General features: G+C 43.2%; 1 protein-coding gene across 1 annotated transcript in view; it reads left to right on the top strand.

Annotated features, from left to right (window-relative positions):
- LOC129818467 (astrotactin-2-like) overlaps positions 1-22,496 on the top strand; it is a 433,204-nt gene that overhangs the window by 35,739 nt on the left and 374,969 nt on the right. The window lies entirely within an intron of this gene.

The raw sequence follows: 22,496 nt of genomic DNA, 5'->3' as shown, positions 1-22,496 counted from the left end.
GGGCATGCAGTGTGTGTGTGTCTGTCCGGTCTGTCTGTCTGCCCGCCTGCGTGCGTGCGTGTGGCTGGTTTATTATGTACACCACCCTGTTCACAAATCTTTCATTCTTACAAACAGTGAGTCGTGTGGCCATTGCTATATAAAGCAGGCAGACACGCATCAGGTTCGATTGAATGTTAGAATGGGCAAAACAAGTGACCTAAGCAATTTTGAGAGTGGTATGATCATCGGTTACAGAAGCGCCAGTTCTAGTATGTCAGGAACGACCGGCCTCCTGGGCTTTTCATGCACAACAATGTCTAGGGTTTATCAAGAATGGTGCGACATACAAAAACTTCCAGTTAGCGGTAGTCCTGTGAGCGAAAACAGCTAATTGATGAGGGAGAATGGCAAGAATTGTGTAAGCTAACAGGAGGGCTTCAAACAGGCAAATAATGGCACACCAACTGTTGGTGTGCAGAACGGTATCTCGGAACGCACAACTCACGGATCGACTACTTCAGCAGACGACCACACCAGGTTCCACTCCAATAACCTAAAAACAAGAAGAAGAAGCGGTTCCAGTGGGCACGCGATCAGCAACACTGGACAATTGAGGAGTCGAAAAACATTTTCTGGTTTCGACAAATCCCCGTTCCTGTTGCATCATGCTGTTGGCAGAGTCAGGATTTGGCGTAAGCAGCATGAGTCCATGGCCCCACCCTACCTGGTGTCAACAGTACAGGCTGGTGGGTTGGTGTAATGGTTGTGGGAATGTTTTCCTGTCACATGTTAGGGCCTTTGATACCTACACCCTATAGAATCGATCCCCCGAAAAAATCTGGCTGTTCTGAAGGCAAAGGGGGGTCCGACATGAGACTAGATGGGTGTACCTAATAAACTGGCCATTGCGTGTATATAGATATGCATGGCTGATGGAACATTTTAAAATGCATTCATTTGATTTCCCCTTTCTCTCATAATAATCTCAGCTCTAGCTAGTTATATATATTATTAGATGAGGAAGGTTGTGGTACAGTACGCTACACATAGTCCTACTAAGTTAATATTCAGAATTGAGTTTGTCAAGTGAGGCATGCTGAGGGCCCTGACTAGATTGATTGACATGCCTCTCCAGGCTCTGTTACAGAGCTGATGCAAGAGAAAGTTAATTTCCCTTTGATTTAAACAAATATTTGGTCTGGTGACCTAGACTTTGTGCTCTCTGGTGTCCATCCATAGCAGTGACAAGGTCACTACTACTTCAAAGGTCTGTATCCTCAGAAAACCTATGCCTTTTGATATGGAAGCTTAACATTGTCATGCTCCACTGTGCATCATTATGGGTAAAGTTTCCTCCTCCGTCCTTGTCTGTTTCTAGCGGTCTGCAAGTAATTACCCCACTCTCTATCTCCATCTGTGTTTTCTTTGTTTTCCCTAGACTGACACTCATTGTTATCATCCTTTACTGCCCCGCGGCCCCACGTCTGCAGATGGAGAAGCCCTTTAATAACTGTTCCACTCGCTCTCTCTACCCTATGTGGTGGCCACTCACGCTATCAGTTCCAAACACATTGCTTTGCGTGCCAGTTGTGGAGCTACAAAGCCCGCAGGTGGCCAAGGGCCATGTGACTTCCTGAAGGTTAGCTGTTAGCACTTGGCGCTTCTTCCACAGATGATTCTGCAGTACACTGTGAAGGTCTGGCTGCAAGGTCCTCTTTTCAACCCCAACCCAAACACTTCCCCGACTGTCTGTCTGGGACGAAATTCTTTGTGGACCGTTCTGAATGTCGGTCCCTGCAGTGATACTAAAAAAGACAATGGACAGACTGGCATTATCTGTTATTACTGTGGCTCAGAATCCCAAACTGCTTTTGGCCTCATATATAGCATGTACTGCCATGTCAAAAGGTTGGATTGACTTGTTTTCTATCTGGCTGTGCTCTGAATGGGATATTGTATTTATTAAAATGTCCAATATATGTTTTGTTATTAACATAATCATAATTATACGCTGTTGAAGAATCATCCAGTTACTTGGAAACCGAATAAGCTCACATTTGAACAAATTAGTTCTGTACATGTGAGGTAACCACTGCAGGACACTTCAGTTGAGATCATAGCCTTTTGGACATTTCTGGACATGATGATGATGAAAGTTTTTTTCATGAACTAAACATGAAGGGTAAGCTATATTTGCTCTGTTAATATGTCATGTGCTTTATGCTTGATACTAAATGTACAGTATATTCCTCTTAGGAGGCCGGATCAATTTCTACATTTGGGTTCTCAAGTCACTGCTTCAATGACTTGAGTCAATGTTCAACATACCACAGATGATCAACGTGGTCTTGTGATGTATCGGTTTCTTTCACATTTAAGGCCAGGAGATAAATTCTATCATACACTGAATTATCAGTATGGTACTGTACATGTTATTCCAAACCTGCTTTGTCAGAAAGATGAATTACCCTTCCCCTTCATGTATATTTTTTGTCTAATTGTGACGATGCCACACACTACGGCTCCTTGCTCACTCCCCAAGCTTCCAATCCAAAACTTGGTTTGGTGTAATTAACAGTTTGGTGTAAGTAACAGACTTCCCCAAGTGCCAGAAGTGAGCTGTGTCAATGTGTTATCCAGAAGTTACATTTTCAAGTGCAGAATCTTGTGCAGTATAATTCTCCCACCACTTACAAAAGGTTATCTAAATCTTACCATAGTTTTGATTTGAGTGATCGCTCAACCAAAAAAATGGTTAATCAGATTGCTCCCTCTAAGTTAATTCATGAGCGTCAATTATGTCCGATAAAAACTCACCCATAATATTATGCTTGTGTTCATTTGAATTAATCAGAGGGGTTGAGCGATAATACACAGTAATCATGTTTATCGTTATCAAATAAATCATGTATGATTTTTTATTTATTATATCCAGTCTGTTGACACAACAATGCTGGTTACTTAGCGTTCCGAGCAACAACAGACATAATCTGTCTTTGGAAAATTATTATGATGGAGTGATATCTAATTATTATTTCATTGTAAACTTACTGTTGATACAATGCTGTTGAATGTCTCTGTATCACTTCAAATCACATTTTATTGGTCACATACACATGGTTAGCAGATGTTATTGTGAGTGTAGCGAAATGCTTGCGCTTCTAGTTCCAACAGTGCAGCAGTGTCCAACATGTAATCAAATATCTAACATGATCTGATTGTGTCCAGTGATGCATGTTTTCCCGTGGACAGTAAGCAGTGAACACTAGCGCTGGTCGGGATCAACCCTGCTCCTCAGGATCACCCTAATACATCTACATATCTCTAGGTTTGGTGTGTGTGCATAGCACCAATTTCCTTTCACACTCTACTTGGTTCCATGGCTACTGTATAATTTTGAAGTGGGCAGAGTGGGTGACCTCCTCCTGGTTAGTAGCACTGTAAATCCAGCTCTGACTCTGCCCTAACTACTGCACAGTATGCTCTCACTGTTTCCTTATTATGTGGATCCATGGCTGCTTCTTCTTCATTCTAAATTGCCCGTTGATTTCCATGCGATCAGTGTCATATGATGAGCATCTCCCGCTTTCTCTAAATTTCCAATCAGGAATATCGTTCAGTGTTATATTGTATTTGCTCGTTAGATATCTGTTGCATGGGAAAGATTGGCTTTAATTAAATGGGACTTTATGTACATTGAGCTCCCATCACCACACTCTGTAACATCTGTGCATGAACTCCAGCTCCCATCAACACCTCCTTAATGAACACACACACACACACACACACACACACACACACACACACACACACACACACACACACACACACACACACACACACACACACACACACACACACACACACACACCTCTCAACAATATGCTATTCTCTCCCCACTAACTGCACCTATATGGTACACAGTAGGGCTGGGACGAAACCAGTATCGCAAAAAAAATTCCATGGCAAAAATGATAACATGAAGCAGACCAAACTCTTTGGTCCTTTAAAAACCTGCTGTATGTAAAATATTGTGTGCTATAGATTGGAAAATAAATACATGTGACTCTGAATGACAACATAATGTTTGTTTCTATCATTAGGGCTGTTTTCCTAAAGATGTTTTGTTTCCTTCTCCTAGTACACAGCTTATTGCAAGTGATTTTCTCCTCGATTCTGTTAAAGAAAAGGTCCCAAAGCAATTTCCAGCTGCCGATTCTGAACACTTTGAGGGAGACCAAGTCCTTTTGAGCAACCTTAGGAGTGGCATCGGGAAGCCCCTTTATTGTGCTATCTGTGATTTTCCACCCTGCTGTATGTGAGGAAATAGTTTTCCCGACAGCCTATGCACTCTCTGCAAATAGCATGTGGCTTTGACAGTAGTCTATTTGAATGGTGCCCTAGTGTTTCAGCACTGGACAGCTCCCGTCCCAGCCATTACCAGTGCTGGTCTGCATTTTAGCACCGGACAGCTCCCATGTCCACAGGAAAGCTGGAGTGTAGTTCAGCACCAGACAGCTCCCGCAGTAGTTGAGAGATGTGAGTGGAAGGGCCCGTTGTCAGCACGTCTGGTTGGACAGCTGCTGTCTCACCACTCTCCTACAGCAATGACTGGGAAAGATGATGAATGGTAGAATGGAAATTAATTATTGCATAATACACTCCATCAAATGAGCTCGTTTTTAGACAGACAATTATACTGAGTGAATTACATAATAGTTGACAGGAATAGTTATTTTTGTTCTGGTGCACAATGAAATATGACTCCGTCACATTATACCCTTGTCCATGTGCAGTGACAGACAGTACATTCAAGTGAAACAAATCCTTTGTCTAGTGGCCCCCTTACCTAGCCAATAGGAAGTTTAAAGTCTGCTTAAAGTTACTTCTGATAGGTGCAAGAAGCAAGTTTTAATTTATCTCTCCTTTGAGCTATGTTCACTAAAGTGGCCAGACAAATCGTTTATTCTGAAGGCGGAAAACAGCTGTGCACTGTGGAACGTGTCAGGATTGCAAGTGTGTGTGTGTGTGTGTGTGTGTGTGTATGTGTTTGCGTGCACCCGTGCATGTGTGAGCATGTCTGTGTCTATCTCTGTGAGTGTGTGACTCAACTCTAATGTTTAAAGGAAATAGAGTGGCTGGCTAATGACGGTTGACAGAAGCCATCTATTGTGGTCATGAGATACCACGGCTCAGAGCGGCTGAGGCCTGCTCAATATACGGGCTGAAACCACACAAACCTCCACGTCGGAAAACAAAACACCAACCCTGACACCCATATTAGGACTGATTTGAATACTTTACACAACATGATTCAGACCACAACAACATGTTGCATGCTAAAGGAGTGTTTGAATAGCCCTAAAGTTCTCTCTAGTCAGGTCATGTAAACTCCTGGTCTTAGTCATATCATTTGATGTTTCAAACGTAGTGGAGCTGATAATCAGTTGATAATGTAGAAATGTAATGTACACTGAGTGTACAAAACATTATGAACACCATGACATAAACTGACCAGGTGAATCCAGGTGAAAGCTATGATCTCTTATTGGTGTCACGTGTTAAATTCACTTCAGTCAGTGTAGATAAAGGGGAGGAGACAGGTTATAGAAGGATTTTTAAGCCTTGAGACATGGATTGTGTGTGTGTGTGCCATTCAGAGAGTGAATGAGCAAGATATAATATTTAAGTGCCTTTGAACGGGGTATGGTAGTAGGTGCCGGGTGTACTGGTTTGTGTCAAGAACTGCAACGCTGCTGGGGTTTTCACACTCAACAGTTTACCATGTGTATCAAGAATGGTTCACCACCCAAAGGACATCTAGCCAACTTAACATAACTGTGGGAAGCATTGGCATCAACACGGGCCAGCATCCCTGTTGAACAATTTCAACATCTTGTAGAGTCCATGCCCAGATGAATTGCCCAGATCAATAGTACACTGCTCAAAAAAATAAAGGGAACACTAAAATAACACATCCTAGATCTGAATGAATGAAATATTCTTATTAAATATTTTTTTCTTTACATAGTTGAATGTGCTGACAACAAAATCACACAAAAATGATCAATGGAAATCAAATTTATCAACCCATGGAGGTCTGGATTTGGAGTCACACTCAAAATTAAAGTGGAAAACCACACTACAGGCTGATCCAACTTTGATGTAATGTCCTTAAAACAAGTCAAAATGAGGCTCAGTAGTGTGTGTGGCCTCCACGTGCCTGTATGAACTCCCTACAACGCCTGGGGATGCTCCTGATGAGGTGGCGGATGGTCTCCTGAGGGATCTCCTCCCAGACCTGGACTAAAGCATCCGCCAACTCCTGGACAGTCTGTGGTGCAACGTGGCGTTGGTGAATGGAGCGAGACATGATGTCCCAGATGTGCTCAATTGGATTCAGGTCTGGGGAACGGGCGGGCCAGTCCATAGCATCAATACCTTCCTCTTGCAGGAACTGCTTACACACTCCAGCCACATGAGGTCTAGCATTGTCTTGCATTAGGAGGAACCCAGGGCCAACCGCACCAGCATATGGTCTCACAAGGGGTCTGAGGATCTCATCTCGGTACCTAATGGCAGTCAGACTACCTCTGGCGAGCACATGGAGGGCTGTGCGGCCCCCCAAAGAAATGCCACCCCACCCCACACCATGACTGACCCACCGCCAAACCGGTCATGCTGGAGGATGTTGCAGGCAGCAGAACATTCTCCACGGCGTCTCCAGACTCTGTCACGTCTGTCACGTGCTCAGTGTGAACCTGCTTTCATCTGTGAAGAGCACAGGGTGCCAGTGGCGAATTTGCCAATCTTGGTGTTCTCTGGCAAATGCCAAACGTCCTGCACGGTGTTGGGCTGTAAGCACAACCCCCACCTGTGGACGTCGGGCCCTCATACCACCCTCATGGAGTCTGTTTCTGACCGTTTGAGCAGACACATGCACATTTGTGGCCTGCTGGAGGTCATTTTGCAGGGCTCTGGCAGTGCTCCCCCTGCTCCTCCTTGCACAAAGGCGGAGGTAGCGGTCCTGCTGCTGGGTTGTTGCCCTCCTACGGCCTCCTCCACGTCTCCTGATGTACTGGCCTGTCTCCTGGTAGCGCCTCCATGCTCTGGACACTACGCTGACAGACACAGCAAACCTTCTTGCCACAGCTCGCATTGATGTGCCATCCTGGATGAGCTGCACTACCTGAGCCACTTGTGTGGGTTGTAGACTCCGTCTCATGCTACCACTAGAGTGAAAGCACCGCCAGCATTCAAAAGTGACCAAAACATCAGCCTAGGAACTGAGAAGTGGTCTGTGGTCACCACCTGCAGAACCACTCCTTTATTGGGGGTGTCTTGCTAATTGCCTATAATTTCCACCTATTCCATAGGTGTCTATTCCATTTGCACAACAACATGTGAAATGTATTGTCAATCAGTGTTGCTTCCTAAGTGGACAGTTTGATTTCACAGAAGTGTGATTGACTTGGAGTTACATTGTGTTGTTTAAGTTTTCCCTTTATTTTTTTGAGCATTGTATGAATATTCTTAATGTTTTGAAAACTCAGTGTATGTTCCTTCTTTTTCTGTTCATATCAACAAGACTGACTATGTAATAAGAACATAATAAATGCACACACACCCGTCCTGCAGGATCTTTCTATCTGTAGATATGAATCAATGTTCCAGTGAAGTTTATCTAGGTGAGACGACTGTCAGAGATATGAATCAATGTGAGACGATTGTCAGAGATATGAATCAATGTGATATGACTGTCAGATATATGAATCAATGTGCCAGTGAAGTGTATCCAGGTGAAACAACTGTCAGAGATATGAATCAATGTGAGACGACTGTCAGAGATATGATTCAATGTGCAAATGAAGTGTATCCAGGTGAGACGACTGTCAGAGATATGAATGCTCAGATCTCAATCAGTGTAGTGGAAGATTCCTGGCAGCGGGTATAACAATAATTCAAACCCAAAGCCCCCGTAGACACCACTGTGTCACGATGGGGGACGACAGAGAGCGAGCCATGGATTACATCCCTGAAGCTGTGTACTCTGCCAGGGGGCTCTGACTGTGTGGTTGGGCACTGAAGAACCCATAAGGTGTTTTGATTCAGGGTATTGGCACTTTAGATTGTAAGCACATGTGGTCTCAAGGCAGGTATGGTGCCGTGATATGGATACAGCCAAGTGGGTTGCTATTCAGGTATTTGCAGTTGCACGCTGGTTTTATAAAGGAACACAAGGGCTCCTGACTATATGATGCTGTTATACAACAGCTATCATGCTATTTGTTCCACTGACAACATGGAGCTCTATTGTGGAGACACTGTGTTGAAAGGGGGAAGTTGACAAAGGCTCAGCCAGGTATGGTGCTTCTCTGTGATGTGTTGGAGCACAGGAGTCCAGAAATGGCACTGTGAGATGTTCTGAGAACATGGGGTGTTGCTTTGTTTGTGATGTTTAGACATAGGCCTACAGTTCATGGGGCATGGATGATCAGGTGTAATGCTGTGCCCTGTTTGGGAACACCTGGGACTTCTGACAGGTGTGATGCTGTGTCATATAAAAAGCACAATAATTCAGTTATAATGCTGTTTCCAACAAAGAACCCTAGAATACTTGATGATGACCATCACTCTCAAACAAAGAGGCTTGATTCAAGTGCGGTGCTCTGTGCCTTATAAGACCACATTAGCATGTGAGTCTTGTATAAAGGGCATGGGTTCAGGTATGGCACTGTGTGCATGGGGACTAAGCCCAGGCTTCGTGCTCTGTACTCTGTAGCAGTCCTCCAGGTTGTGTTGGGGCTCCACGCTGCTCTGCTGGGTTGGGAGGCCTGCCGCTCTGCTAATACCCACCTAGCTGGGCCTGGGAAGGCCTGTTGTTTGTTGTAATCCGAGACCGGATGTAGCAGCCAGGGCTACCCAGCAGCCTGCAGGGGCCCGACTTATAATTAATGGCCTCCCAGCCTGCCTGCCGGTGTGAAGGAGAGGAGAGGGGCCTGTGGCAGACTTTCTGGAGCTAGGTGACTGATTCACCTGGATAGTTCCCTTCGTGATAACAAGGGCCCTACCTATACTCTAAGCGATAAGTGCATGGTGAGGTACACTAGTTTGAGCTCTGTACATGTTATTGCATTTCACACCTACACATATGGCTTGGGCACTGTTGTCACTTAGTAATGAAATGTGTGCACGGTCCCCTGCTTCAGAAAACATCTATCAGAAGTCGGAATACATCACATAGCCACTAGTGGAAAGAGAAACTTCCCACCTTTGCCTGGTATCTAGAATCTGTAACCTAATGCAATGTACGATGGACTTGATACGAGGCTATACGCGAAAATAACTCACACAGTCTGCTGCACACTAAATGAACAAAATGTGCAGATGTGTGTGTGTGTGTGTGTTTGTTTGTAAGGTTGGGTGTTTAATATGAAGTGTGTACTGTGTACCCCTATTCTGTTGGGTTAGCCCGCTATCTGTGGCTGCCAGGCAGGCCGACTGCTTCATCACTTAAAGAAATGTACGACTTCTCCCTTCCTGGGAAATGGAGCATGCTGGGAAAGATTCTGGCCAACGGACCAGCACAGTGTGACATTATTAGAAATGTGTAATGTGCATATGGGGAGATACTGCACCAGGAGTGCCAGGGAAGGGGATTTGTGGATTTCCGCAAAAAGTATCCCTTGTTATTAAAACAAAATGGATGGAATGGGATTGTGCAGAGGTTTGAAACGCAGCAGTGTGTTAGGTGATTTAACAGTGGTGGCCCCCACATTTAGCCACTACTACTAGCACTATAGTAAAGAAAAGTGCAGTGGGACTTTGGGAGAGCAAGTGATAGAGATGCAGGGCTGTACTGGAACTCTCAGCAATTTTCAGCAGAGGTCAATAACCTAACATTTACGTTTTGCCCCTGATGTTTTTATTTGTGCCTGAATCCAAATCAATGCTCCGGTCACTTGGTACTACTCCTCAAACCCTGATATCCAATAGACCTGTCACTACTCCTCAAACCCTGATATCCAATAGACCTGTCACTACTCCTCAAACCCTGATATCCAATAGGCCTGTCAGTCAATTTTAGACCGCCATTAACGAAGGGTTCCCAATTAGCCGTAGTGCTAATGAGTGATTTTGTTTAACATACCAATCATATAGTACATGTGGATAATTATGTTTTTAATTAATGAGTAAATGTTACAAAATGACATAAGGAATTTCAAATAATGTTCCTTATCGCAAGGGTAGTTTTTATTAACGGCATTCATACAGAAGTGGCTTTGTCATACTTAAAGCTAAGGTAAGAGAAATAAATGGTGTATCCAGTGTCATTAGGAGTAAATGTATTGAACCACTGGTTAATCTGGGATTAATGAATTCATTCAGAATGATGACGGGGTAGTCACAGAAGCACAGGTTGAGTAGGTTTGAGTATTACGCATTATTCACAGCTCTGGTCCTGCTGGGTATCAATACCTTTACAGGTTGAATCACAGATACACTGGTTGAATAGCAGACAGACTGAAGGTTACAGTATTGGGGAGGGCCGAACATTGAATATTATGCACATGTTATAGGAGCACTTGATCACTAACACCTGCCTATAAGTCTACTTGTGAAAGGGATTGCAAATTGGAGCTGCTACCTTCTGAAGCTCCAGTACTTACAGTCAACATGGTATGGGGAATGGCAAAACTGGGTAAATCCTTTGCTGAATTAAATTCTGTTAATTCATGACATTCATAAGTGATTCATATGGCCATTTAGCAAATATGTTGAAATGGAACATAACGCTCATTAGCTGTTTCTGAGTATACGTTATGATGGGTTGTCTGCTGATCTACCACATGCTGGCTTCCCTGGCTCATGCTGGCTTCCCTGGCTCCTGCTGGCTTCCCTGGCTCCCTGAGCCTATATCAGGCACATTGCAGCTTTTTTAAGTCGCGTTGCTGCTTTATAAAATCTTCTTTTACTTTTCATTCCATTGTTGTTATTGTTACTGACGGCGTGAGCTGGGTAAAAGTGTATGGCGTACTGTGTGATATTGAAGCTGGGATTGGATACTGATGATAAGCTTCTTAGCCTAATAAAGTCATAGTGACTAGTAACATGCCAAGTTGACTCCTCTTATTTAGCTAGGCAGGCAATACAAAAACGATTGAAAGGCATTCTGTTTGAATCATTTTAGTGCATTTTATTCATTAGTTTCTTATGGAAGTGGATGTGGAGTTAGTGACAGAGGGGACAGTTCCCAGAGAAAGTTGAAATCCTCATAGCTGAATCATTGGTCTTTCATCAGTTTTCATCATTTTGGAAGCTCTTTTTGTGAACATCAAAAATGTTCCATCTCAAGGGAATATGTCACTACACAGTCGATTACCTCTGCATTCCACGGAGGTCATGTTATATAATCACATCCATGAGCCGGGGAACCACACTCGGTTAATGTTACACAAACCGGAGTTCAGAAATCAACAAAAGAAACTGCATTAGCTTAGGTTCACGCTAGGTTCAGTGACCAGTGAGTGACATTGTAGAGCATGTTCCTCGACCATGCAGGGCTGTGGTTGGCCCCCTTCACATCCTGGGTCATGAATCCAGCCAGAGGGAGCTTGTTGGACAGGGCCAGGGTGTGACAGCATACAATGTACCATTGATTTATCTCCTCTGACAGAGGGACCTTGGCTCTGCATGGCAATGGCATCGCTGTTATAAATCATGCAAGACCTCACCCAGCGCACTGGAAATTAATTAACTCTTTACAAATCAGCATAGGGCTGATTATTCACACTTGCTAATGTGTAGCTTTGTCAAGGAACTGGACTTTCTGAACTTTGCAAAGGTATTAGGCAGGTGTAGACCTGCACAGGGTGTCTTTCAGAGAGAGGGAGGGAGATATACGAGAGACCGGGAGGGGGGGGATTGTAGAGAAAGATAAGGAGAGAGAGAGCTCCTTGGCATGCCGACTAAAACCTAAAACATTGATGTGATATTAAAGTGTCCTTCCGTAATTACCAAGCAATTCTCTAGATTGAAAGACTGTCCATTTTCCAGCTGAACACCCTTAATTAACAGCTTACCGCATACTTCTCAATATACTTCTCAGTTCCCCTCCATTACAAGGTTGGGCACAAATGTTGCACTCTATGAAATGGGACTACTCGTCCTCAATGACTGTCGAATGGAGCTCTCAAGTCACTGAAGGCTCAATAAACGGCAAACAAAATGTTCTCACTAGATGGAAGTATTCAATTGAATTGATTTGTTTCATCCTTTATGTCAAGCGACTTCCTTTATGGGAACTGAAGCTCTATTGAAATGCTTGAGAAAGTCATGTACAAGTCCTGTCAGGGTCACCACATAAGATTTCAGACCTGTTTAATTCCAATGGACAATTCCAAGGTTTTTAATTATTCCTCTGATCTCATTGTCTAATGGATTTCATTACTGAACTAATAGGATAGACCACCATTTTCCAGCTCGTAATCAGTTACTAATGGAAAAGTATAATATCTGAACTGGCTGACCCTCGAGGACCGGTACTGTCTAATAATCTCACCGCTCATTCTGTCTGGAAGGCTCCTTTAAAGAAGTAATTCAGTATGCTCTACCTGTCTTGTCATTTCCCAGGTACTTGTGACCAGAGAATGGCCAACGACTAAACAGAAGTGTAATAGATATTCAGCTCTCATTTTATTGACTGGAGAAAATTACCAAGGTCCTAAAGTGAATTTATTGGTACTTAGTCCCTTTTTAAGAGGCCTTTGTCAAGCTGAATTTGAATAGGAATCGGACGCGGACAATGTTTTAGTGACTACAGCTAGAGGACACCATTTTGACCATTGTAGACTGGCATCTGATATACTATACACTTTCACTCATTTCTTTAGTCTGTGAAACCAAATGAGTGCGCTTAGTATGTTCATCACTTCTTTCTGAATCCAGATGCCACCTGTGGATAAGGTCAACACGAATAGCGAGGGATAATTCCTTTTGTCAGGTGCAGGAGAGCAGAGTAATATTAAATAAAGCACACTTTATTATAGTTCCAAACCGGGAGCACAACAAAACAAACACGCTCAAAAAATGGAACAATAAAGTAAAATCGCTTAACGAACATCACTTGACATGAAGACAATTACACACAAAACATGATGGGAAACAGAGGGTTAAATACAAGTAGATTGATTGTGGAAATGAAAACCAGGTGTGTATGAAAACAAGACAAGACAAATGGATATATGAAAAAAGGAGCGGCGATGGCTAGAAAGCCGGTGACGTTGATCGCCGAACACCGCCCGAACAAGGAGAGGAGCTGACTTCGGCGGAAGTCGTGACAAATACACTACTATTACTAGTTGTAATATTGTTAGGTGCTTCTACACCTGCATTCTACACCTGCATTCTAGCTGTTTGGGGTTTTAGGCTGGGTTTCTGTACAGCACTTCGAGATATTATCTGATGTACGAAGGGCTATATAAAATAAAATTGATTGAAATTGATTGATTAGGTCTACTATATGAATCAAATCCTGACAAATATACAGACCTTTGGTGTTGGTCCACTTAAGAAATTATTTAATACAAATTCAAAGATATGGGGCCTCCCGGGTGGAGCAGTGGTCTAGAGAACTGCATCGCAGTGCTAGCTGCGCCACCAGAGTCTCTGGGTTCGCGCCCAGGCTCTGTCGCAGCCGGCCGCGACCGGGAGGTCCGTGGGGTGACGCACAATTGGCTTAGCGTCGTCCGGGTTACGGAGGGTTTGGCCGGTAGGGATATCCTTGTCTCATCGAACTCCAGCGACTCCTGTGGTGGTCCGGGCGCAGTGCGCGCTAACCGAGGGGGACGGGTGCACGGTGTTTCCTCCGACACATTGGTGCGGCTGGCTTCCGGGTTGGAGGCACGCTGTGTTAAGAAGCAGTGCGGGAGTTGTAGCGATGAGACAAGATAGTAATTACTAGCGATTGGATACCACGAAAATTGGGTGAGAAAAGGAGATACATTAAAAAAAAAAAAAAATCAAAGATATTTTGATGAAGAATTCTGGTCTTTGTTTGCCTAATTTGCTCGGGCTGTGAAAAAGCTGTCAGAACAGCTTTGAAAATGTTAAAGAGCTTTGATTCCTTTGTTGTCATGTTCTGATGTGTATGACTAATTGCTGTGGAAGCACTCAAATCGTTAAATTTCCCACACTTTCAGTAAAAGACCCCAAAAATGACATTGGAAATTGCAATTACAGTAAGTGTCTCCTTTTGGAGTGTCAGCACTAAAATGGATCAAATCCAGCTTCTAGGGGTTTCAAAAAGTTCCAGATTTCTCAGGAAATGGAATGAAAAGTGCTGTTTTTGTGTGCTCAGTGGTGACAAATATGTTCAGTCAGTAGCAATTACTAACTCTCCTCCAAAAATGCTGCACTTGTACCTATGATTACTACCTGGAACATATATATTCCAAATGATAGGTTTTTAATAGTTACTTGTCAAAAATAAAATAAAAGCTCCTTTACCAAACTACTACTGTACTCCCTCTCAAAACACAGATGGAAAAACAATTATGCATTTTATAGTACCTCTCTCCCAATTGATTGCTGGTAGCATTATGACATGCCTTTAAGCATTTGCAATATAGTGAGCAGAAGTCAGCAGCATTTTGTACTGTAGTGCTACCTAAACACATTTAACGCTAGGCCATAAATGTTAGTAGTAGTAGTATATTTAAAGGGAGGCTGTTTGTAAGGGCTATAGTTTTATGTATCTTATCCTGCAATCAAACAAGAGCCCACTCTTTTAGCAGTTGTTACTGTGTATTCAAAGTGCTAAGCAAGTAGTATATTTTCCAAGGGGTAATATACATTCATATTAGCCATACAATTATTTATCCACACTACAGTATGATGAGAATCTCCAATAGTGTATGCAAGGTTAAGCTTTTCCTTTCGTCATCTACAGAACAATAGAGCCATTATGTTACACAGGATATACAGTGGGGAGAACAAGTATTTGATACACTGCCGATTTTGCAGGTTTTCCTACTTACAAAGCATGTAGAGGACTGTAATTTTTATCATAGGTACACTTCAACTGTGAGAGACGGAATCTAAAACAAAAATCCAGAAAATCACATTGTATGATTTAAGTAATTCAGTACTAGTTCTCATGGCTTTCTCTTGTCCCTCTGCAGCAGACATACAGTGCCTTCTGAAAGAATTCATTCATTTGGAAAGGCATACACCTGTCTACGTATATAAGGTCCCCCAGTTTTTGCTCTGCATGCCAGAGCAAAGACCAAGCCATGAGGTCGAAGAAATTGTCCCAAGAACTCTGAGACAGGATTGTGTCGAGGCACAGATCTGGGGAAGTGTACCAAAAAATGTCTGCAGCATTGAAGGTCCCCAAGAATACAGTGGCCTCCATCATTCTTAAATGGAACCACCAAGACTCTTTCTAGAGCTGGCTGCCTGGCCAAACTGAGCAATCGGGGGAGAAGGGCCTTATTCAGGGTGGTGACCAAGAACCCGATGGTCACTCTGACAGAGTTCGAGTTCCTCTGTGGAGTTTGGGAGAACCTTCCAGAAGGACAACCATCTCTGCAGCACTCCACTAATCAGGCTTTTATGGTAGAGTGGCCAGACAGAAGCCACTCCTCAGTAAAAGTCACATGACAGCCCACTTGGAGTTTGCCAAAAGGCACCTAAAGACTCTGACCATGAGAAACAATATTTTATTTTCTGATGAAGCTGAGGTAATCTGCAGAGAAGAATGGGAGAATCTCCCCAACTACAGGTGTGCCAAGCTTGTAGCTTCATACCCAAGAAGACTCAAGGCTGTAATCGCTGCCAAAGGTGCTTCAACAAAGTACTGAGTAAAGGGTCTGAATACTTATGTAAATGTGTTATTTCAGTTTTTATTTTGAATAAATTAGCAAACATTTCTAAAAACCTCTTTTTGCTTTGTCATTATGGGGTATTGTGTGTAGATTGATGAAGAAAAAACTATTTCATAAATTTTAGATTGAGGTTGGAATGTAACAAAATGTGGAAAAACATCAAGGGGTCTGAGTATTAAGACCGTATGGAGTCGCAATATAATTACAGTATTGAATCGCAATACATATGTGACCGACCATCTCTATACGGTCTTATGTAGCAAAATTTGAAATAAAGTTTTTTACATTGGATAAAGGTAGATACTCTGAGCTAGAAAATGGTATAACATACACTGCAGTTGAGGAACAATGGGGAAAATAATTATGCTTTGAAATTGGCTAAACTTGTAACCCCACTTTTGAAAAAAAGGCCATTGAATGTCTGATACACCTACTGGAGAGCTCTTCTTTGTCTACATCCATTCAGCATTGTTCACACCCTCTTAGGCCTTAGCCCCACCCATCTCTTTAAGGATTCACATGTGAGGCCATGTCCTAAACAGAGTGAGTGGTTTAGAAAACAACCAATGATTTCGAGACTAAAAGTGGGAAAAATTGTAGCCTATAAGAGCAAAAAAATCCAGGTAAAAATACACTTTATCTAGTCCTATATCCTAATCTGACTTTGGTGCAGGTCATGTTGTTCTTCACATTACCGTCTCTGGTAAACACACACTATATCAAATCAAATCAAAGTTTATTTGTCACATGCACAGATACAGCAGGTGTAAACAGTACAGTGAAATGGTTACTTGCATAGTAGCAATATCAAAAACAAAGTGTCCGGATAAAAATATTTTTGCATTGTTAGATGATGCTAAGGAAATGCTACAACCACCCACCAGCCACATCTAGCTAAGTGGATGGGTCACTGTTGTCTAGACATGTACACATGCTTATAAAATACAGTAGATGGTCGTAATCACCCCCAGACACACCCGGCTAACTTGATGGGTCATGTAATCATCTGGCGAGGTGGAGTATTTTGTTTAGACATGTAGCATAATCCTAACTCATACTACTACCAATACAAACATTGTCATAGCTGTTGTATGAATCTGCAGGTAGCTAAAGCTAACAACTAGGTTCAATGTTAGCTAGCTAACAATAGTCTATAACTAGCAATGCAAATTGTTTCTGATTTTAATAATATTTCTACACAGATCATACATGTGAAGTTAGCTAGCGAGCCAGTAAGCTAGTGTTCCCGAGCTAGCTAACAGGTAAGCTGTCATTGTAAATAAGAATTTGTTCTTAACTGACTTAACTAGTTAAATAAAGGTTAAATACAAATAATAATATTAACAGTACGCTTTAACTTGCAACAAAAGCTACTTTCTGACTAAATTTGAATCTTGTAATATCTGAAAATGTCACTAGACTCTTACCCGTATACATGGATGAACGCTTCACGGCAGAATGGAACCCTTTAACTCCATTTTGTTTGTAGCAACCTCTTGTTTGGCCAGCTTTGTGTCAAGTCACTCCGGTTCACACTGCTTCTACGTGATAGACCAATCTAAACTCATCTCCCAGCATGTCCAGCCCACCCATTATCTCAGCCAATCATGACTAGTGGGAAGGTTCCTGCTAGTTTCCATGGCTAAACCAACTAGGCTTGTAATTTAACAATTTTACTTATGGAAAATAAGTTTGTTATTAAGGCACATAAAAGTTCACATGTTCCAGAAAGCATTAGTGCCCAAAAATGTATTTTGACAAAAGAATATGCTTATGTTAAAATGCTTCTCCTGTGAAGTAGTGACGTGCGACAAATGCCTAGTTTCCTGAAATGAATCACGTATAGAATCGTGAGAATCAGAATACATATCGTATCAGCACCTAAGTATTGTGATACTATCGTATCGTGAGGTCCCTGGCAATTCCCAGCGCTACTGTGATCAGAAGGGAAATGAGAAATCCAATACGTTTATCAATCAAATGCATTTAGAAAGCCCTTTTTACATCAGCCAATGTATATATATATATATATATATATATATATACACTGCTCAAAAAAATTAAGAGAACACTTAAACAACACAATGTAACTCCAAGTCAATCACACTTCTGTGAAATCAAACTGTCCACTTAGGAAGCAACACTGATTGACAATCAATTTAACAAGCTGTTGTGCAAATGGAATAGACAAAAGGTGGAAATTATAGGCAATTAGTAAGACACCCCCAAAAAAGGAATGGTTCTGCAGGTGGTGACCACAGACCACTTCTCAGTTCCTATGCTTCCTGGCTGATGTTTTGGTCACTTTTGAATGCTGGCGGTGCTTTCACTCTAGTGGTAGTATGAGACGGAGTCTACAACCCACACAAGTGGCTCAGGTAGTGCAGTTCATCCAGGATGGCACATCAATGCGAGCTGTGGCAAAAAGGTTTGCTGTGTCTGTCAGCGTAGTGTCCAGAACATGGAGGCGCTACCAGGCGACAGGCCAGTACATCAGGAGACGTGGAGGAGGCCGTAGGAGGGCAACAACCCAGCAGCAGGACCGCTACCTCCGCCTTTGTGCAAGGAGGTGCACTGCAAAATGACCTCCAGCAGGCCACAAATGTGCATGTGTCTGCTCAAACGGTCAGAAACAGACTCCATGAGGGTGGTATGAGGAACCGACGTCCACAGGTGGGGGTTGTGCTTACAGCCCAACACCGTGCAGGACGTTTGGCATTTGCCAGAGAACACCAAGATTGGCAAATTCGCCACTGGCGCCCTGTGCTCTTCACAGATGAAAGCAGGTTCACACAGCACATGAGCACATGTGACAGACGTGACAGAGTCTGGAAACGCCGTGGAGAACGTTCTGCTGCCTGCAACATCCTCCAGCATGACCGGTTTGGCGGTGGGTCAGTCATGGTGTGGGGTGGCATTTTTTTTGTGGGGCCGCACAGCCCTCCATGTGCTCGCCAGAGGAATCCTGACTGCCATTAGGTACCGAGATGAGATCCTCAGACCCCTTGTGAGACCATAAGCTGACACATACACATTTGTGGCCTTCTGGAGGTCATTTTGCAGGGCTCTGGCAGTGCTACTCCTTGCACAAAGGCGGAGGTAGCGGTCCTGCTGCTGGGTTGTTGCCCTCCTACGGCCTCCTCCACGTCTCCTGATGTACTGGCCTGTCTCCTGGTAGCGCCTCCATGCTCTGGACACTACGCTGACAGACACAGCAAACCTTCTTGCCACAGCTCGCATTGATGTGCCATCCTGGATGAGCTGCACTACCTGAGCCACTTGTGTGGGTTGTAGACTCCGTCTCATGCTACCACTAGAGTGAGAGCACCGCCAGCATTCAAAAGTGACCAAAACATCAGCCAGGAAGCATAGGAACTGAGAAGTGGTCTGTGGTCACCACCTGCAGAACCATTCCTTTTTTAGGGGTGTCTTACTAATTGCCTATAATTTCCACCTTTTGTCTATTCCATTTGCACAACAGCATGTGAAATTTATTGTCATTCAGTGTTGCTTCCTAAGTGGACAGTTTGATTTCACAGAAGTGTGATTGACTTGGAGTTACATTGTGTTGTTTAAGTGTTCCCTTTATTTTTTTGAGCAGTATATATACATCAGGGGAGAAGATGGCAAATGCATTATGGAAGGCTGAGAGGTGTGTGTGTGTGTGTTTGTGCGTATGTGTGTGTTTGTACGTACGTGTGTGTGTTTGTGTGCTATTTGCTTCTCTTAAGTGTGTTTTGCTTCTCTGGAGGTGAAGGTCACATACTGTAATATCCTGTTTTGGACAGGAAAGGCAGGTTCTTACACCTTTTCTGTTGCCCCCTTGGGGTGCCATATGCTCATCACTCTCTCTGTGAAGTGGGAAGCATATGCTCCCATGCTGACGAATCATCTTACACAGTAGCTATCAGTAACACCGCTTACATGTGTCTGGCTACTACTGTACACAACAGATTCTGTACATCTTGCAGTATCGGCACTAACTCCTCCTGCTCACTAGGGAGTACACTACACCATCCCTGCTAATGGATTTCATCCTCTACGAGATCAGAACAGAAAGAGACATTTGACCAAGGTCTCATTGGGGAGGGCCCAGAACAATGGATATGTCAATCTCAATGTGTGTATGATTATCCCCGGCTTCACTCTTTAGCAGGGGGTTGACGGCAGGCACATGAGAGCAGAAGATGGTGCAATCAGTTGGAGAATGGCCCCTTTAATAGGATTGGACTGTTTAAAAAAAGTATATGTACTCTGTAGATAAGGGGACTGTTTATCCAGTTAATGTGTCACTTTAAATACATTAGGCCCATTTTGGCTCGCTGCCTCCCTAATCCCAAATAGCATGAGACAAACCATTTATAGATCCGCACATAAATTAGAGTGGCATTGTTTTGGATAATGACACTAATTTTGCTTGTAAGAATTGGGTTTTTGGCCGAAACCAAATTATATTATGACTCAATTGCGTATTAAATCTCATAATGTGGGGGCACTTTGGGTTTTACAGCGTTGTTAAGGTGTGGGGGCTTATTATTAGATGTAAAACAGAGGTGACCTTGGGCTGCTGGGCTAGAGGCAGAGCGATGGGCTCGGAGGAGTGTGTGTGTTCACTATAGAGGAGAGGGATACATAGGGCTCAATGCAGCACATCAGCAGCGGTTGATAGCAGGCCACTATTAGTTTACTCTACTCTATGTTCTCTTTCACAACAAACTCCCAAAGATGAGTCAGTTCTACCATAAACCAAACACTCATCCTGCTCTCTAATTGTCACGTTCCTGACCTATTTCTGTTAGTTTGTTGTATGTGTTAGTTGGTCAGGACGTGAGTTTGGGTGGGCATTCTATGTTGTCTGTTTCAATGTTGGTTTAGGGTTGCCTGGTATGGCTCTTAATTAGAGGCAGGTGTTTGGCGTTCCTCTAATTGAGAGTCATATTTAGGTAGGTTGTTTCACAGTGTTCGTTGTGGGTGGTTGTCTCCTGTGTCAGTGTTTGTCGCACCATACGGGACTGTTCGGTTTGTTTGTTCATCGTCATTTATGTGTAGGCTATTTTCCCTGTTCATGCGTTCTCGTGTTTTATTGTAAGTTCGTATGTCCAGGTTTGTCTACTCCATTTTGTTAATTAGTCAAGTGTATTTCGTTTCGTGTTTTTTCCGTCTTGTTTATTAAAATCATGTCTTCACAATCCGCTGCATTTTGGTTCAATCCCTGCTCCTCCTCTTCGGATGAAGAGGAGGAGGACAACCGTTACACTAATTCATGGGCGTCTATGCACTTGTCTACATCTACGTTCTAATGAATGGGAAATGATCATCAAGAACCCAGGATCTGTTGTGGTTTCTAGCCTATCAAAAAACATGTGGGTATGTTGTAGTTGTATGAATATATAATCATAAATGTGCTTTCTCTCGTCCAGTTTTACACAAAAGGCCATAATCTTGAGTTCATCATTACGTTTACCTCTATAAGGTCTTTCTCTACCCCTGTTATCTTGGTTGTCATAAAGCACCTATATTATAGTATAAGTCAGATAGGTTCACTCCATGAGGGACCATTTTAAGTAGTGTCTGAAATGTGATTGGTTTCTACTGGAGCTGGTGGGCACTGCCCTGGCTAGCTGATGGCTCTGTGATTGAGCACAGTTTGAGTTGGCGTGGGAGTAGGAGTGGGTGCCGGGGTACAGATGGACCTTCAGTCCCACTGGCACGGCTGATTGTTAACACCTGATTCTCACCGGACCCTTCCCTAGAACCTGGTAAAATCAAATTATCCCACGTTACCTACTTTTTTTCTATTTAAAGTGATTGCTGTCCGTTGTACCTCATCAGCAATAGCGAGATGCGCAAATGACATTCTGTGGCATTGGACAGATACATTTCAGCGTAAATATGTCTTGGTGAAATCACACTGTCGGTGTTGCTGCAGTAATGTAGCAGTGCATTGCTAAGATGATGAGGGTTGGGTGGCTTTAAAAATGCATCTGTGGAGATGTCAGATGGTGATGGCATCCGGGTGGTACAGAGGTCAGGACCAGGTCATCCACTAGGAAGTGATGAGTCGTCAAAATTGGATACCGCTGTCCTGACTGTCTAAAGACAGCTGTCACAGCAGAAGGAGCCTTCAAAGACCCCTAGGACAGGGAGAGACACCTGGTGACAGACCTTTTTTATCCAGGAGACAGACGGTACTATTGACTGTCTTTGTGCAATGGCCATGTCATATGTCCATGTCATATTAGGGAAAATGACCACGTCATATCAGATCATTTTATGGTATATTGTAACAGTCCTGATTACATTTGCCTGTGATGTAGATTTAAAGACTCCGTAACTTTGGCGACTACTAAGTCTATTTTTTAAACCTCCTGCTTTGGGCTGGATGTGTCAATGTGTAGTTCATACATGGATAATCTATGAACAGAATTACTGTCTTACCTCAATTAGCCATGAAATCCCTAGTTTGAAAGCGACTGTTTTTCTGGAAGCTGTGCCATTTTTCATACATTTTCCCCCAGGTGGGACAGCACCCTAACAATTCAAGTTCCAGCCCCTCGCTATTTGAGTGTGTCAGCTAGCAAGATGCACACACAGCAGAGCGAAAAACTGCGCAATGACGAGGTGTAC

The sequence above is a fragment of the Salvelinus fontinalis genome, chromosome 21, assembly GCF_029448725.1.
Source record: "Salvelinus fontinalis isolate EN_2023a chromosome 21, ASM2944872v1, whole genome shotgun sequence".
In the NCBI taxonomy this organism is placed as follows: domain Eukaryota; kingdom Metazoa; phylum Chordata; class Actinopteri; order Salmoniformes; family Salmonidae; genus Salvelinus; species Salvelinus fontinalis.
This window is presented reverse-complemented; position numbering and strand designations above follow the sequence as displayed.